Source organism: Cryptotermes secundus, unplaced genomic scaffold, assembly GCF_002891405.2.
Source record: "Cryptotermes secundus unplaced genomic scaffold, Csec_1.0 scaffold137, whole genome shotgun sequence".
NCBI lineage: Eukaryota > Metazoa > Arthropoda > Insecta > Blattodea > Kalotermitidae > Cryptotermes > Cryptotermes secundus.
This window is the reverse complement of record NW_019739595.1, coordinates 323117-342985: the sequence shown is the minus strand read 5'-3', so window position 1 is coordinate 342985 and position 19869 is coordinate 323117. Positions and strand designations below refer to the sequence as shown.

Sequence of the window (19869 nt, the reverse complement as noted above, 5' to 3'; positions counted from 1 at the left end):
TATTTTGCTACGTTGTCATTATTGATATTATACAGTGTCAGGTGACGGGGTGATTAATGAGTGAGGAATAGAGAAGGATCTGGAAGGAAGAGGTCATGGCTTAATCGAAATTCTACCACGGCCTTTGCCTTCAGGGACTGAGGGAATCACGAAGAAAGTTAGCCGGTATCCTGGCCGAGATTCGAAGCGTGTACCTCCCTAGCTCAAGTCCAGAATATTACCTCTACTCTAACCCGTTTGACGAAATGTGATGTAGTTTCAGTTCTTACGCGTTTGTGTATCAGATAGGAAGAAGTAAGGTTCTGAACCGTTAGTGAATTTAATTGAAATTCTGTTGGCTGTGTAAGAGACCGAGTGAACTATGAATGAATTGAGCAGCGAGCCCGCGAGGTACGCCATATCGAGCCGTTCGTCAGCTTAGTGAGGGCAGCCAGCGTGTAGGCGTCAAAGAGTAAGAGCGGAGATAGGTTTGTCCAGAGAGTGCGGGCGAGACAGTGCAATTGAATGAAGGCTGGCGAATGGGGTGGAGGCCCGTACTAGCTGCTGCTGCTGCTGCTGCTGAGTCCGCGTGGGTGGTGAGCATGCAAGCAAGAGGCTCTGACTTTCAGTTTTCAGTAGTGCTAGGGTACCGGCCCCACAAATACGTGCAATTTGTGTGCATCTTACAAGCATCGTGTGCTTTGTGCACTAAGCGTAGTTACTAGTGTCAGTCATGTTGTGTGTGGTGTCTGCCATTACTCCTTGTTCATGCGTGAATTGTGTTTATGTGTAAGTGTTACTAAAGTGTGTATGTGTTTAAAATTCGTGAGGACTCCAGTCTGCAGTCTACACAGTGGGTGAGTGTTATTCTGTTTTCTTACATTAAAAGCAGGCCTAAAACAAGATACATTTTTCGGCCAAGAAATTTGAGGTTACCTTGCGTAATACACGTATCAAGCTGCGATGCCGTACGTATTGTAAACGGTTTCTTATATTGTGATATATTTACATCTAAGTCTCGATTTCATCCTTTCTTACGTCTATTTGCAGTTTGTGTAATGGCGCTGTCGGTAAATTATTCGGTCAACTGTACCCTATTTGACGAAAAATGAAAACATAACATTATTTGTAATGTCGTTTCAGTATTACTCGCCCCGCTTTTGGTATCGGATTTACAGCAAGGGACATGCCTCCTGTATTTCATTTTCACGTAGTAAACTTCCTTCTGTCTGCTGCATCTTGAACGCAAGTGAAACGTGTAATGGCGTTAGTGTTTGAAAGCCATTTTTACAGTGTCAGCCTTTCGGGTAATGTGGTTAAATGGCAGTTACTTATTTTTTACAGTGTTATTATAATGTCAAGTTTTTCCTGCATGTACTAAGCACCGATATATGTATATATGTGTATGTATTTGCTCTACATATGTCTGTTTCTTTTACTTTTTATTTCTCTTATTGTGCTCACTTTGTGGTTCGCTTCGGTAGCTTCTGAGTTAGCACATAAAAATAAATACCTGAATTATTATTTATTGAACACAAAATTATTGAAAGAAATATAAGCAAATTCTACAAATGTTGATATAAAATTTATGTTACAAAATATCATCTATACAGAAGTATTTTCCCTTACCATATCGCTTTACTTATAAATCATGGTTTTTCTATTGCTAGTGGGGTGGGACTAAGCCCCTTGTACTGCGGTCACTTCTGGCCTATCGTCCCAGCCCCAGATGATAGGTGAGAGTGATTGTGGAGCAGTTGGTGGAATGAAGATTGGCAGGGGAAACCGAAATACTCGGAGAAAACATACCTCAGCTCCACTTTGTCCACCACAAATCCCACTTGACCAGACCCGGGATCGAACCAGGGCCGTCGCTGTGGGAAGCCAGCGACTATCGCTTGAGCTATGGCGCGGCCTATAAATCATGTTACTCCAGTCAAAAGGGCCATCGTTACGCGACACGGAAACTGTGTGTGACAGAGTATTCCTTAATTGCTGTGTATGTGAATACATTGCCGTGCCGAAAGTTTCTTCATGGGACGAATGGAGACTCTTAAATTCTCCGGTATGCAGGCTAAATGTACGGCGTCACGCCTCAGAAGATAGTGCTCTTAATTGTCACCGCTGTGAAAACCACAGACGAGACATTAAGGAGTCTCTATCGCAGCAATCTGATTAGTTGTAGTTCAGTAATGTGATCTGTTTTATAACCCTACTGAGGGTCGAAACTTGGAGTGTGACAGGAGATCCAAATATGGAAAATCAGTCGCGTAAATGGTTGTCTTAAAATAAATCGCCATTAAGTTTCAATTAGAGCTTGGGTACCATAACTAAAACTTGACAATGAAGATATACGAATATATTGCACCAAATTTCGTTTTAGAGAAATGCAGCATCTTGAAACAAAGCCAATTTAATTGTGTTATTCCGCTGAAAAGAAGTTGTGACTTAGGGGTGTGTATATTCTGAATTTTCAGTGAAGTAGATGTCTCACCTTGGCCCCCTTACTTTAGGAACACAGCCTCCTAATTTTGGGTAAAGGAGTTTGTAAAGAGAAGTAGCAATGTCACCTGATTGCCTGAAACTGCGCCATTTTGTTCTGCTGCGACACTTAAATTAAAACACCTCACGAGTTGATTAGATTCCGCTGTACTTTATTAATTAATTAATTCACTCATTCATTTATCAATGGCTATACAGCCCATTGTTGCCCTGGCCGCTTATTCAGTTTCGTAATTTGATACACAGTCTTTTTTTTTATTTTATTTCTTGCAAATTTACAATCTACTCCATAGTAACAATATGAGTAGTAAGTAAATTGTTTAAGATTTGAAGGCTTGTGACGGGTACCATTCAGTAATGGTTCTCCGTGTGGTTACACATCATAGAGAAATTCTTCTGGCCAGATTTTCTTCAGTCTTCTTTTTTCTAAGGGTTGGGTGAATAAGTCACTTGTAAGTTGGTTTACATGCTCTGTTATTCGATCTTTGTATTTGTTTATGTTTGACTTAATTACATCTTGTATTAATGGTATTTTTAAATCCTCATGTAAAGTTTGATTAGAGACGTACCATGGTGTTCCAGATATCATACGAAGTGTTTTGGTTTGGAATTACTGGAGTATTTTGGTATTTGATGGTTTATTACAACTCCATAGTTATACACAGTCTGTAGGACTCCTTGAACGAGTCATCAGCCCGTCGCAAGGCCTCTACCTATACACAGGATAACACAAACACGGAATAAACGCACACAATACAGACATCCCTGCCTCGAGTGAACTCTGTTAATACTAGTTAGTTATAATGCCATTGTAACATAACTATGTGAGATCGCAGTGTTTGAGGCTGTACTGAACACAGGCTTGCGGATGCAGGCCCCGTGTTCTCCAAAATTGAGGTGATTTAGAAACAGAACTCGCGTTCACTTCTTGAGAAATTTAAAACTGAAAACAATTTTATTTCTCCATTTGACGCATCCAAAAGTAACACGACGTTCCTGTCTATAACGGACGCCATTTTCTTCTGTGCCGTTGTACAATGTAGCTACACAACCAGTAGTGTCTGTACAAACTGTCTGGCCTATTTAATATATAAAATTGCAGTGCAAGGAGGCCTGAATGCGACACATTGACTACCCGGTTTTGGTTTCTTTAACGTGAGGGTTCATTCATCTTTTTCACGTGTTGCCTATTTGACTCCGTACCCCATTTCACATGATCTATCAGTATTATGGCGCATTTGCTACATGGAAGAAAGGTTGAGCCACAGAAACAGCCGTTTCTAAGTAATACACCCAAGAAATAATGGAACAATGGGGTTATGAAACCCCCAAGGCGCAATTATGTCACATCCCAACAGTGCTTAGCTATCACGTGTCTAGTTTTTCCTGTGTGGTCTGCGCTACGTAACAGTAGAACTGTGTTTTCTGTGTTGTCTGTACCGCGGCTATATAACATAAGTCCGTTTGCAGCTAAGGAGAGACCAGTCTGGAGGAGTAGTCGAATACTTCCACCGTGACCCTGCAAGTTGTAGGAGGCGACGAAGAGGGAAGTCTCAAATCTGAGACAATAAAATATGGTCGCTAGTCCCAAGGGACTCTGACACGAGAAAGATTGCGCTGGCAAGAGCCAGCAGCATATACAAAAGACAGGCCCGTCCTCTCGTCAGAGAGGGCGCCCCACAAAAAACGAGACCGTAACTGTCAAACAGTAATAAATATCTGGTCATGAACCCCAGATGGCGCTCGAAACCAAAAATTAATGACTGACCGTCAGTCGCAACGTGACTTTGACTTTGAGCTAAGGAGATTTCAGGTGACTTTTTAGTTGAGTTCCGATGTTCGAGGGAGATTGAAGAAGAAACGGCAAGAAGACCTCATAGTGATTTGAAGTGCTAGTTCCTGCGTTGGGATCCGTTGCTAGGAGACGACTAGCGAAGACGGAGGATCCTACTGCCTTTGCAACGGTGAATTATGAAGTGTAAAAATTGGGATAGCTCTGTATTAAGTGTGATTAAGAGAACTTGTAACCGAAATTTTTATAAATCCAATCATCCGAATTAGAACCCATCATTTTCGTCACGCGTACCATCCTACACGTGACATTATCAATGGTTGTAAGATTGTCATGTCAACTTTGCATAATCACTCTGCGTATTAAATTTTTAATTAACGTTCTCTGCATCGTTGGCTTTACCTTAAATCTAAGCAACTCCCAGTCTTGTCGCGCGTCTCCTGTAGCATTACTCTGCATGTTTATGCAAATGCCCTGAAAACGTAAACAAAATTCTCTAGTTTTGTGTCCTTCCACCCATGCGCCCCATCTGGAAACAGTTAACTAACTCCACGGAGGACAATCCCTATAGTTGCTTAGACACGAAACCTCCGTCTTTAATGTCACCCGAAGTTCCTACGTCGTGTTCACAAGTCTTCATCCTGTCCTCATTCTGTTCCAGAGAGATCCAGTCCCCCATCTGTGACCCCGAGACACGCGGTAGCGTAGTTGACGCACTTTACTACAACCCGGGAGGTCGCTGTTTCGGTTCCCGATGAACTCATTGGATTTTTCAATTGACCTAACCCTTCTAGCCGCAGCATGACCCTGGGGTCGACTCAGTCTCTAATCGAAATGAGTACCAGGAATCTTCCTGGCGGTAAAGGTCACGAGGCGCGTAAGGCTGACAACATGGTTGTTACATGACAAGACCCGAGTTGTTACCAAACAGCGATATGGGACATACACAGACAGACCCGCAGACATATGCGTCGAACAATTTTTATATTTTTAATGTATACTTTGCCGCGGGAACGTGTTTATCGAGCTGATGCCTAGCAACGATAGGAGGAATACACATGCAGACACAAGGACTGATGGGAGGGATTCAGGTGCCATGATATGCATACCAAGTTTCATAAGTATTGGTTCAGTCATGCAGAAGTTTATGGGGGAGGTGCACAGACAGCATGGAGATCGCATTAGTCGACTTGAGTTTTTCTTAAAATAAGGAAAGTATGCTAACAAGGCTTCTATCCGAAATTTAAAATACTAAGAAACAGTCGAACAGTCGAAACAACGAACGCGTTTCCTTAGAGATGAAAAACAGAAGGCCCCGTTGAGTAACAACAGATGAGACGAAACACGTTACCAGCGTATAAAGAGCGTTCCCGAAGCAATGGATTGCCGAACACGCGAGATCGAACCTTGGCGTAAGGTGTCCTCTGCTGAGTCCTCAGAATACCTACATAAGCCGAGAGCTACAGACAGCAACAAGACAGTTGGAACCTAGTCGCCATACAAGACAGTTGAAAGATAGCCGCTGCAGAATACAGCTGAAGCGATAACAATTGTATGGTGTGTAAGTGTGAGTGTCCAATAAAGATTCGCTGAATCCGAGACCCACGTAAAATTATTTGTCGCGTGACATACCCAACACGTGACAATATTAAAAGTCATCATAGAGAAACAGAATATTGGAGCGTGAATTTAGATCCATCTGGCTTAGGATCGTGTTCAGTTACGATCGGTTGTGAACGCGGGAATGAAATTCGGGTTCCATAAAAAGAGGAACATTCCTTAAGTAGGCTATTTAAGTGACTGCCGGTTTCTTAAGGGCTTTGTTCTATGGAGTTAGTTTCACATGCCTAAATTTACGGAAACTGCGTATAAAGAAAACTTCGTGGTTCTTTCTTATCGGGAATTTATTTGATTTATTTGGTTTATTTCACGGCTTTATCGTGAACTAGAATATAAAGCGTCAAAAGGTGGGACAGCTGATGAAAGAAGAAGTAGAAAGGATATGAACGGAAACAACCGTGGCTTAATCGAGGTAATATTCCAGCATTCTTATGCAGTAACTGAGAAAACCCACGAAAAACAATAATCGAAATAGGCTGTGTCCCGGTGGAGATTCGAACTGAGCACCTTGTACACCAGCCTGTTCGTCTCACGGCAGTAAAGGAACAGTTGTGTAAGAATTGAAGTTTTCACGGCGGTAGTTATGAATAGTATCTTCTGGGATATAACGCCGTGTAGCATGTTAAAAGTCAACTGACGTTTCGGAGGAATATATCGCCTCCATCTTTAGGGTCGAAAAAATCGAACAAGATAGCGGCACGAAAGGAGCAATTGATCCTTCAATTTATGTACGAACGTGAGTTTGGCGGGAAAATAAACCCCGACCGGGACCGTGGAGTCTTTTTTGTTGCGTTACTAGGGGAACAAATTTTTTCCCACCCAAACATGGGTGTGCATGAAAAAGCTAATAGTACAAAATGGAGCTGGTCGCTGGCCAGTGTCTGTTAAATGCCTCCGCACAATAGAATTCAATTCGTTTTTAAATCTCCCACATGTACAGCAAGTCTTCATTACTTACGGATACACTCTGAACTCTCTGAACAGTTTCGTGACGTTCGTAAAATGAAGTGCAGCGCTCTAGAAGGCTCGAGTGTAAAGTGGGGAGAATAAATCGGGCTTTGTCTCTCACAGCGGAGCCAATGAGCCGGGCACCTGATAAAGGCTCGCGAGAGAGGATGCAACCTTATCGCACTGCGTCCTGTTTGGAACAGTTACTCTGATCACAGTTGTCACTCTTCCAGCCAGGAAATGAATTTCTTACCCGATAGTTCAGATGACGTCAACGTAATCGAGTGCCTTTAACCCCTCACAGCTTAGTGATTAGTGTACGTACTACCCGCTGTAACACAATCTGCCCACACAGTACGCGTATATTAACTCTTTCCTATGGTTCTCACAATAAACAGAGCTGTTTCCCTAAACAGCATTAATCGGATGGCTTCGTAGCCGTGCCCTTATGTATGAGGTAAGAACTGAATTCTTATATATTATATGAAAGAAATTCAGGCTTTAATATCCTCGTGGATACGGGTTCGAATACCTCCACAGTACCACCTGCGACTCGTAGGAGGCGACGGAAAAGTGAACCCAGTGCCTGGGGATATAAACTGGCCACCCGGTTCCCTGGGGATATAAATACGGGGACCAGGCCCTCCATGTTTGAGGAGTCTCGAAACTGAGACAGTAAAATATGGATATGAGTCCCGCGGGATTCAGACCCGAGAATGACTGCGCTAGCGAGGACCAGCACAGTTGTAAACGACAGACCCGTCCTGTCAGAGAGAGCGCCCCTCATCAACAAACCCGCAAATGTCTGAGAGTAATAAAAATCTGGTCTTGGGCCCCAGATGAGGGCTTGACACCAAGACAGACTGGCCGATTGACCTCGGTCGTAACATAACTTTGACTTTTCGGTCATTAAAGGGTTAAATTAAGCGTTAGTATCATTTACGCTACTTTGTTTCTTGACTTGAGGACATCCGTGTTCGAGCCGGTATGTGTTCACTTATGGATGGGAAAGACGAACATCATTTCGTTAGTTCAGAAATGAATCCTTGCTGAGATGAGAGATCTGGGGCTCTCAAGGCGCTCAATGTGTAGTCCCATAGGTGGGTACCAACATTTCGGGGAAATATCCTGCCTCCCTCTTCATGGTAGAAATTGTTTCTTGAAAGCGATCCCATTACACGCAGCAAGCCACATGTCATTCAGTTTGAGAGAGTGGCAGATTATCCTGCAGGAACCACTTCTCAGTTTCGGCTAGGAAATTTTTTACCCTAAGTTAGATTTGAGGTTCTCACAGCGGTAACTATGAAGTGTACGGGGCCTGTGGGTTTTAACGCCCTGTAATCTGAAAAAATACTGACGTTTCGGAAGAAAATGTGGGAATGTCGATGCTTGAAGAGACAACCAAGTATTAAACTTCTTTACAGATATTTATTGAAGAAAGCAGTCTTCTGGGATTTGGCACTGTGTATATGTGGTGTTAACCGACGTTTTGGAGGAACGTATTGCNACAGTGCCAAATCCCAGAAGACTGCTTTCTTCATAGTCACCGCCGTGAAAGCCTCAAATCTTACACAGATATTTATTGTTGCTATAATGAACGCACTGACGAGCTTCAGTCTGTTGTGTGTTCGTTAGTCGTTGCTTAGTAACGCTTCGGACGATGGAAGTTTTCTCCGCTTCCCTCCTCTATAGATGCTTCCCGCGAATGCATGGATTGGAGTCTGGGTCTCATGTGACGACCGACGGTCACTCGGCCAGAGTGTCTTGGAATAAAACACCCATCTGGGGCTTACGACCTGATTTTTATTACTGTCAGACAGTTGCGGGTTTGTTGATGTTGGGCGCTGTCACTGACGAGAGGACGGATCTGTCTTTTACAGTTGCTGCTGGACTTCGCCAGCGCAGTTATTTTCGAGTCTAAGTCCCGTGGGAATCGTGATCTTAATTTACTGTCTCAGATTCGAGGTTTTCCTTTTGGTAGCCTCTTACGTCTCGCAGTGCTACGGTGGAAGTATTCGATCCTGCCTCCATGCAGGATAATGAACTGTAATGACACTGTCTTTTGGTAACGGACTTCGTTTCGAAAAACCAAAGTACGCACATTCCTTTCTCATGAAAAGTCGCCATTTTGAGGTATGACGTATTTTCTTCTAGAAATCAGTGAGGCGAGTATAGCATTACAAGTCTCTTTGAGTTACGCTTTCAGATTCCGTAAGCAGTTTTATTTTATTGTTTCCGGCTTGAATATTATAGGTCACGAAAATACCGACAATAATATAGGATCACAGTTCATGTTGGAAACAGAATCTAGAAATTTCTAATCTGTCTCAGGATCCGATGAAGACGAAACGTCAGTCATAGTATAGACACAGACACTGCCTTCTGTCTTCACAGTACGCGACAGAGGGGGGTGGAAGTGAAAGTCGTAGGAAAATTGAGAGAATCTTCACAGTACGTGACTGAGAGGGGGGTGGAAGTGAAAGTCGTAGGAAAATTGAGAGAATCTTCACAGTACGTGACTGAGAGGGCGGTGGTAGTGAAAGTCGTAGAAAAATTGAGAGAATCTTCACAGTACGTGACTGAGAGGTGGATGGAAGTGAAAGTCATAGGAAAATTGAGAGATAAATTTATTGTTAGGAGGGAGAGTAGAAACAGCATCGTTCTGTTAGAAGCTTCCCAGGCTTCGCCCTCTCGTCCTTCGATAAAAGGAGTATGAAGGAGTCTTAAGATAGTTAGAATTAAGGACTTGAGGCAGTGGCCTAGGAAATTTCATTTTCGAATTACTGTCGAATTGCAAAACATGGATAAATGGTGGCCTTTACGGCAAAGGGGGTTTAATTTTCGTGAAATTTCATGAATTTCTGTTTGGGAGGGCTGTATGAGAAACATGCGATGAAAACTCGGAATTTTGGAGACGATTCAGCATTTGGTTAGAGACGGACGGAAATGAAGAAACGTTGTGTTGGGATGGCCGGTTTTAGGATCTTCCGAGTACATAGAGACTTCTAGCCGGCAGTTCCAGCAAACAGAAAATAATGGCGCTTCCATAACACGTTGTGCTCTCGATTTATTGATAATTATCAATAATTATCAATAATTATCAATTTCAGATTATAATCTGAAAAATAAATCACAAATAACCGTTTACTGGTAACCGAATTAACATTGGTTACTGAGAATTTTCATAACGTATCAGAAATATAACACTGTACATTTATGCTGTTCCGTTAGTTTGCTTACCCCTGTGCCATAGTGTTCATCCGTTGTCGCGGGAGCTCCGTAACCTACGTGGCAATCAAACTTAGCGAGCACGGACTTAGGCGGAAGAGTCAGTCTGTTCTCTCTTCCAGTCGGCCTGACACCAGTTAAAGTTTACAGTTTCAGGGATATCGCAGCTGGTATAGCGATTGGCTGGACGATCCAAGTGTGGAGTAAGGGTCAAGAATGTTTTCGTCTCCACGTCATCCACCCAGCCCTTTATCCGAAGAGTACCTGGAGCTCTTTCCCCGGGAGTAAATCGGCCGGGGCGTGAAACTAACTAATCACCTCCAACTAGTATTGAGGTCAAGAAAACGTAGATCTATACAACTCCCTCATACATCTTCATGGCGTTGTGCTTAGTTAGTTAAGCACAATGATAATTTTACCCTTTTATCTCCGGTTGAAACTTGTATCGATCGGTCAATGGAAGAATGAATCAAATCCACTAAGATTCCTTGTCTCTATGTGCAACGTCGATCGAAATATGAAGTACTTCATGTTAGCCTGACAGTCAGTTGTGCGTGCGCAACTCATTTTGTGGTCCTCGCTTTCCTCAGTTTGATTCCTTTGGACGTATCGACAGAAATGCAACTCATATTCTGATTTTGCAGTAACTCTTCGCAACAAACTGGAATCGACGCCGTGTGCGTTGGTAGTTCGCAGTGGAAAAACACAGATACAGCTACTTCTTCCAGAATGCTCTGCGACCCAAAGCTCTTTCTCTCAGTACCCTGACCCACACAATTCTGCAGTCTGTGTCAAGAGGAAAGTAACTGAGTCAATCTTGACAAGCTAATAGTTGCTCAGCCACTCCAGAAATTTAAATTTTGTGGAAACCGAAAGTTCATTGCCGTGTTCACAACAGCCAGTCTCTGGCCCCTACCCTCTCCCAGTAGAATCCAGTTCACTTCTCCCTTACAACTTATTAAAGATCCATTTTAATACGGTATTACTTCGGATATAAGACGATCTCGAATTTAAGACGTATCTACTTTTTGAATGTGGGATTTTAGGGGAAAAATTACAAAGTTGCACATTCCTCGAATTTAAGAGGCACGACAACTTCACCTTCATCTGTGAACCGATTGTCTAGCAAATGTGGCAGCCTCGACGTCTCACAATCGTATGGTTCTCCACGGCCTGTTACAGGATAGCATAACATTTTTACTCTAATTTTTAAAGGGGAAAATGTGTAAAATGTTCGTCTTTTGTTGAAAGTAATATGTATTATATTTCTTTCTATGTCTATGTCTTTCTAGTGGTTCTTTCCTTCAAGTTATTCTCCCAGTACTTTGTAGCACTGTTGTTCTCCCCCATGCATACTATATGTCCTGGCCCTCTTTGATTTTTCTAACGATATATGACGGGGAGTGTAAATTACGAAGTTCATCGTGGAGCAGTTTTCTTAAGTTTCCAGATGCTTCGTTCCTTTTAGGTCAAAATTCAGAGTCGGTAAGAAAACCGTAAAAAAATATTTATATGAGACTAGTGCAAACGGAATGTGTAATAATTTGTTATACAAGATATCATTCTACTAATTTTCCTTGGTTTATTTCGAATTCATTTCCGGTCTTAATTTCTATCAGGTGAGACATCGAGACAGATGTTTTAACACCATCTTCCGCTGATAACACTCACAGCCCATCGTAAATCCTCGAACAGGGTAGACAGGATTCAATGAAACAGATCATCTCGCGTTTTCATGACTTATTACATACCATACATTCATCCAACATGTCAACGCTTGGCAGTTCGTTGCTATGGTAACCCCGAAATTGCGAATTTAAAAGAGTTTTCATTTCAGTGTTACTTTACATCTTTATATACTTTTTTTTTTTGGCACTACAGCCCCAGTGGGCCTAGGCCTACCTCCATGAACTTCTCCGTTCACTTCGGTTTTTCTAGATCTTACACGTTCGGTAGGACTCCTTGGGCGGGTGATCAGCTCGTCGCAAGGCCTCTACCTGTACACAAACATAGAAAAACGCACACACACAAAATAAACATCCATGCCCTGAATGGGATTCGAACCCACGATCCCAGTTTCCAAGCGAGCGAAGACAGTGCTTGCCTTAGACAGCTCGGCTACCGTGACCGGCACTTTTGGATATCGATGGTTCTTTTCCCGGGAGTAAAGCGGCCGGAACACGAAGCTGACCACTCAACTCCAACAAGTGCTTACGTCAAGAACATACTATGGATCTATACATCCACTCCCTTATACGTCTTCATGGTGTAGTGCTTAATTGGTTAGGCAAAAGGACTTTACTTTTATATGTGTATATATTTATATAGCCGGTCACGGTAGCCGAGCGGTCTAAGGAATGCACTGTCTTCGCTCACTCGGAAGCTGGGATCGTGGGTTCGAATCCCACTCAGGGCATGGATGTTTGTGTGCGTTTTTCTGTGTTTGTCTACAGGTAGAGGCCTTGCGACAAGCTGATCACTCGCCCAAGGAGTCCTACCGTATGTGTAAGATCTAGAAAAACCGAAGTGAACGGAGAAGTTCATGGAGGTAGGCCTAGGCCCACTGGGGCTGTAGTGCCGGGGGGGGGGATATATTTATACACAGACAGAGCAGTCACATTTTATGCGAATTTGAAATAGTGCGATGTAAAAAATTATTAACAAAGTCTCAGTTTATGGGCAAAGTTTGAAATAACGCGAATTTATTCCTACGAGGAAACTTCTCTTGAACTATGCTAGGTCTTCAGGAACGCATCCCTCGCATAGACTGCAACCCCACTATGCATAGAAAGAGAGATTTGGAGTTATCATGGCGGTTCATGTTCCTATTGAGGTCTGTCAGGTAGCGGTGTCACGATGTGCTGAGCCAGTTAGTAGCGTTAAGGCGCACGAAGTACGTCCGTTGCAACGAACGTACTTTATGACGGACGTTGCTGAGGACACCACACAGTAGCAGAAAGCGGTGCGTAGTTTTATGTCTGCAATGGAACCAGAAGAAAGCTTAGCATTCGTCTCTCTTGTTTATTTATACAACGGACGTCACGACGTTCGTTACAAGGGACGTATTTCGTGCGCTCGTGTGGCCCCAGCGAGTTGAGATTCGCGTGTTCTTAAACTGAACGATTCGAATATCGGCCAATGCCGACTATAAACAACGATCCCTTTTTTTTAGAAATCTTTTCCAAATCATCTTCATCTGTCAACCCACTTTCCGACGCTGTGTAGAGAGCACCGGCGCAATAAGATACCGCAGAGTGAAATGTTTATATACTGAAGTGCCCTTTCAGAGTGATTACAATGTCATTTAAATTTGAAATAGGAAGAATAGAGAACAGTCACGACATCTACTGTTTGAAAACAGAGAATTTGCTCTCCCGAATGTAACCTAAATTTTATTATTCAGTCTGTGGGGAATCTTCTATTTACCGATTTAAGTCCTGGGCTACACAAGAAGGTTCTGTGTTTTTAATGGCAGGACCAACTTGTGTTATAAAGATTAATATCGTCTGGAACACAATGCCGTGTACTCTGGTAGAAATCTGAACACGTTTCAGAGTAACTTACCGCCTCCATCTACAGGATAAAAAAGTAGATTTGCATTACCCAGCTTGCTATATTATAATTGCTTGCTCGACTTACTCTGCGACCCTCAATATGGAGGAAAAACATTCATTCGAAACGTCGATAAATGTTTACCAACCTGCAAGACGTAACATTCCAAAAAATATCGCTACTGGAAGAACCTCAAAGCTAACAAGTTTACTTGTTCGGATTTCACTTTGATTCCGAAGGTTCAGGCACTACGAAGCTTCGAAACGTCGATAAGTTCTATAAAACTATGTGGTAGTCACAACATAGAATATGATATTCTTTATATACGCCGATCTGAGAACTTCGAATCCAACAATTGTGTATTCCTTGTCGCTTTGAAGCAGCACTTTTCTCCGAAACGTCGGTAATAATTTACAACAATATACGGCATCATATCCTAGAAGATAGAACTTTTCATAGTCGCTACCGTGATTATCGAAATGAGGCGTTTTAATTGTTTCTTTCAGTGTCGCCGCCGAAACAGACGGGCATATTTTACCGTTGGTTGTTACAAGAAGATGATTTGTATTTACGATTCAGAGCTGCAGCCGCAGAGAGGGAGCGCTGGGCTCCTGAACTCACTCAGGGGAGCTGAACTCCATTAGCGACTGGTTCATGCATCACTGACTGTCAATCGGGAAGCTGTTATTAATTTTCGCCTCTAATGAAGCGTGTTGTTCCCTCGTCCGTACTTACAGCCACTAATCCTCTAAATCTGTGAGGCACTGAGTGGTAGAAGTCTGAAATCTGTTTAAATAATATTTACAAATTTGTCACGTACCACACAGAAAACAAAGCAGGGATAGCTCAGTCGGTATAGCGACAAGCTCCGGGCTGGAGGGCAGAAGAATCTGGGTTCGATTCTCGGTAGGGTTAAAAGTTTTCTCTTCTCCACAGCATCAAGACCGGCTCTGGGGCCCACCCAGCCTCATATACAGTAGGAATCGGGGTGCTCTCCCCCCCATGTAGAATTGCCAAAGCGTGAGTTTCTCATCAGGTGTAGTGGTTGAGAATATGTGGAAATATATCTCCACTCCCCCATTTGTCTTCATGCCTTGTAGGTTAAGTAAGAACAGGAACAACTTTACCTTTTACCGCACTTTACTGCGTGCGTTACAAAGACCAACCAATTAACGTTTTTAGAGAAGTAGTTTGATATCTCTCACGAGAATAACACGAAAAACACAAATACACTGTGAGGAAAATGCTGAAAATGCTTAAGCAGGTGGTATATATGGAAACCATTGGCTTCAAATGGTTATTTTGGAGCCCGTGTTCGTCCATACTTCCAGAAACTGATACTCGGCGGTCTGCACTTTAAGATGAGTTTAAATTTAGTCGATATCTGTTCGGTATTGTGATGCGTTTCTCCGAAAAAAAAAACACCATCACCGTGCAGATAAACTTCGAACGAATTGACTCAGCTGTTGTGCCTTCAGGCCACAAAAATAAAATCACCGCACAGTCTTCTCCTTTGGTCCCTGCGGTCGTCTTGACGCCGCTGGTGCTGAAAGGCAACTGAATGATGAAGATCAAATAAATCACTACCTGTCACTTCCATAATACAAATATACGAATTTAGGTTGCGTGGGAAGTGATTAGTAGGGCCAATCGCAAGAAGCTTTCGCTGACGCCTTCTGACTTATCTTTGCACATTTTAAAGATTCTACGAAGTTGTAAATTCTTTTCAAACATTGCTAGGACTGATCGTAGAAAAAAGATTGTATTGTCGCGTATCGGGCGTATATCGCGACAAATAACTTCACGATGTATTTGATGTAGCGAATTTTATTTCACATTCGCACTTACAATCACCCAAATTACAGATTTACGATTACTGCTATCTGCAGTATCACAATTAGTACATTCCAGATGCCAGAATACAACTGACTGCTTGCTGGCTATCTCGGAACTAACTCGGAGGTAGCTCGAGGACTGACTCGTAGGTAGCTCCAGGACTAACTGTCTGACTCAGTACAACTAACTGGGAATAGCCTTCGCTGCTCCTTATGTAGCCTTGATCGGACAATACGGAAAACGGCCACGTAATAGGCACCCTTGTTGCCTGGCGCTGTGTTGCTAGTAACGCTAGCGGTAGTAACCGCTGTTACTACCGTAACAATCCTGTTGCGTCACCGTTACGTTACCGTGCGGAGGAGGGGGAGGGGAGCGCTGACTCACCCGCCACGTCACTGCCGGTGGGGGGGTTCTCCTTTGCGCAACATGTCACACTATGTTTATATGACAAAATATGGATCAACTTAAAATGTAATATTTTTAAAGATGACTTTAGAATTCAACCAGAAATCTCATCACTTCTTATGTAAGCTTTCCTACTGTTAGCCTCCCTTTCTTTTTTCTGTATTTCTTTTCAGTTCTTCATGTTATTGAATAATGCACCGAGGTTGACGTTTAACTCCAGTTCCCACTAATAAGAGTTATACATGTCAAGACTCTCCTTAATGTAGCATATCACATATCTACTTCCAAATATTGTCAGTACTCACAATACGGACACGATAGACTGATACAAAAGACAGCAGGATTGTTTGCGACCTACTGCAAATCTTACGTTCATAACACATGTTAACGCTTGAGAATCCGTTGCCATGGCAACCCTAAACTGCGTAGTGGCAAATGTCAATTTGACGTTCGCGAAATTTTTATGTACACAGAGGGGTTGTGCAATCAGGCTTAAACTTGGCGGTGGTCAAGCTTACGACCGTTCAAGTGACTAAGCTGCCGTTATAGCATAAAATACGTAAGATAGGTATGATCTGCTTTTCAAAGCCTGGACTGACAGGGGACTTGTATATAGTGCAAAAGTAAAAATGCTGTAAGTGTGATCTACACTTGACAAAGGCAAAGCATATTCATGATATAAAATCCCATCTTCCTGTCATAGAGGATGTTACATAAGGATTATGACTGCAAGGGTCCAGTAGCAAAAAAAGATCTCTGGTCGTGAGTCTTAAGGGGCCAAGACGAATTGATTGGCGATTGGCGTAAAGTAGCTTCTAATGTGACAGTCGCCTGACGTTATACATCTAATTGAATGGAGTAGAAGGCAATATGTAAAAGTTTGTGACGATTGTATATTAATATAGTTATTGTGTTTCTGGACATTATTCAACGTCCCTTTTTTTTTCTTTAACGCACAAGATTTCGGAGACTGGAGCCTGTCTCCGTAGATAGGGACTAGCTCTATCATTGGATAGGTTCCACCTGAAGACGGAACAGAATCCAGTGTCCGAAACGTTATGTTTAACAAGAAAACAGGATCATGGTTAAATTTATAGAAAAGCTGATAATCGCTCGGCTAATCAATATATTAGGCACCTGATTTAGAAGTAGCACATAATAGCGTACACACCAGAGGCTTCTACTCGTTTCTCTCTCGAGACAGATGAATCTAGTTGACATACTGCCATATTATATTGTTAACGGCCATTTTGGTATCCTCCCATATACGCCTTTAGTTCCTCCAAATAGAATTTTAAATTAGCCGTGCCATAGCTCAGGCGGTTAGTCGCCGGCTTCCCACCGTGGCGAACCGGGTTCGAGGCCAGGTCAGGTCATGTGGGATTTGTGGTGGGAAAAGTAACACTGGCGCAGGTTTTCTCCGATTACTTTTGTTTCCCCTGCCAATTCTCATTCCACCGACTGCTCCACACTCATCATCACCCATGGCTGACACAATAGGCCAGTTAGTGGACTCAGCCTCATCCCGCCCCAAGAAACTAAACTAAACTAAACTAAACTAAACATTTTAAATTCATTTCTCATGTATGTCACGCCTGCAACGTCCCCCGTCCATCCCTTAATCCTTGATTTGATCACCCTTAAAATGATTGCTGAAGTGTTAACTCTGTAAATTAGGAACACTTAGGACGCTCGATTAATCCGAAAATTTCTGACTTTTATTCTGGAGGTGCTCGGCTCGAATCTAGGTCGAGACAACTACTGTTACGACTCCAAGTTTATCCTGGACTTTCTGAGCTTCTTGGGGCAAATAGTGGGACAGTATCTCAAATGACGCCACGACCACGTCGTTAAAATCCTTTAAAAATCATTATTTACCAGTCATCCTACCTCTCGATACTGTACGAACCAATTTACCAACAGAGCCGCCAAGGAAACCATGAAGTTATTCCCGGACTGAATTAATTATGTACCATGCCTCCAAGACGTATAGTAGAGTGGAGGTATAGATCCACCTTTAACGACCTCGTCACTAGATGGATGTAAGTGGCTATATTCACACTCCTGTCGCTTTCCCCCCATGGAAATAGCCGCTAGTACCTAATGGGTAGGCTATTCGGTGAATCCCAAAGGCGGTCTGGTCATTACGAAGAAAATAATGATCTCTTGTCTCTACAGGAAATCGAACCACCAATTCTGGGACGACCAGCAAGTAGCCTAGTCTCTATACCGATTAAGATCTCTCGGCTAGAAGTAACGTTTTCCCCCAATCCACACCTATCTCTCTCGAATTGGATCTTCCTTTCGTTTCTTCGACCAACGTTTTAAATGCATTCATCAACTCTGACATGCGTATTACACTTCCTTCCTATTGAAATGTGGTGATGAATACAAATTATGAAACTACTCATTATGCAGTTTTCTTCAGCTCTCTGTTACTTCTTCTCACTTCGTTTCAAATATTTCCCTCGTAACACTGCTGATGAAATACTCCATAGGTTATGTAAGTATAGCACTAGAAGGACAATGACAACCGACATTGTGTGCTAGATGATACCGCGATATGAGTGAAGCTGTGTATGCGTGCTGTCTGAGGTGTACTGTGTGTCCACTGTAATTCCTGTAAAGGAAAACATATGCATCTTCAGTCGCTCTCTGGGGTCAGGGCCAATCTCTCCGTGAGCTTTAACAGATCAAAGCAAGTAGCATCAATGGACCACAGCGCCTTTGTCACAAAGGAAGATAGGCTTCCAAGGTTACAGCCCTGTTAAGTTGAAAGCATTTCCTTCCCCTTAAAGACAGGGCTTCACCAAACAAAAATTTCCTGAGCTCTATAGTACGCTGTAAGACGCTAAACTTAGAGAATGCAACAGTCTAGACAGATCAGGCTGAAGTGCTTATAAATTTTCTGAGTGTTTGTAGGCGTCCATCGGCCAAAACTGGGGATGCACATGAAACCTTGTATCACGAATCATTGTGTAGAACAGACCCAGTCACACTGTGAGAACAAACACTTCATTACTCAGCTCGGTTTTTGGTATTTTCGCGATGAACATTTGCAAAAATTCGCCAATTACGTCTCTCTTGTTTACCAGGCTCTTCAAATGTATTTTTGAAAGTCGTTGAACAGTTTTTCACGCAATTCATTCTGGGAGTTTTGCTCTACTCTGTCCATACATAGCGTAGCGTTGTTGGTTCGGGCAATATGTACAAGCCACAAGGTCGCGGGATCGATTTCCGATGTTGTCGGTTTCCCCTGCCAATCTTGATTCCACCAGTTGTTCCACAATCACCCTCACCTATCATCTGGGGCTCGTACAAGAGGCCAGTAGTGGCCGCAGTACCAAGTGGAATGTCTCACCCCACTAATTCAGTTCAATTCTTTATTATTATTAGTGTGCCGAGTCAACAGCCGCAAGGCCAATTACGGACACAGCACAGTGCAGAAGAATGAATTACATTCTAGACAAACTTATTAAAAGTCACATACAAATTACAAGAAATAATAATGAATAAAAGTAAAAGTAAACAAACAAATAGCTGATATCGAATGAAATATAAATATTTAATAAAAATACTAACAGTTATACTATATTTAAAATTTGTTTGGGTAGAACATTCCTGGCTCCGAATACGCCAACATCCCTGCAGACAGCATTAGCAGCTGGTGCGCATCTAGCAGAGGGACAATTTTTAAATAAGGAGCAAACATTAAACAATGCAAAATCTCTGATATACCGAGCAGGAACTCGGAGACCAACAATTTCCAGGACAGAAGGGCAGAATTTAGAGCCAAAATAAACTTGAATAAGAAAGAGAGCATCAAGGCGATGTCTCCTAGTACATAAAGTATGTAATTTTAACTCCTCAAGAGCAAGAGAATAATTGTAATGAACTTGAGGAAAGAAACGTTTAAAACAAAGGGCCGCAAACCTCTGCTGGATGCGTTCCAGCTTGTTGGCATCAGTTGACGTAATCGAATTCCAGACTACGGACGCATATTCAAG

The 19869-nt window shown here is 42.6% G+C and overlaps 1 protein-coding gene across 1 annotated transcript in view; it reads left to right on the top strand.

Moving 5' to 3' along the window:
- The first annotated feature begins 389 nt into the window (after positions 1 to 389).
- The window catches only part of LOC111871968 (atrial natriuretic peptide-converting enzyme), a 323648-nt gene continuing 304168 nt past the window's right edge, over positions 390 to 19869 (top strand). Inside the window, exon 1 of the mRNA XM_033754465.1 lies at positions 390 to 836. The gene's annotated coding sequence lies outside the window, so the exon portion shown is untranslated. The remainder of the gene's footprint in view (positions 837 to 19869) is intronic.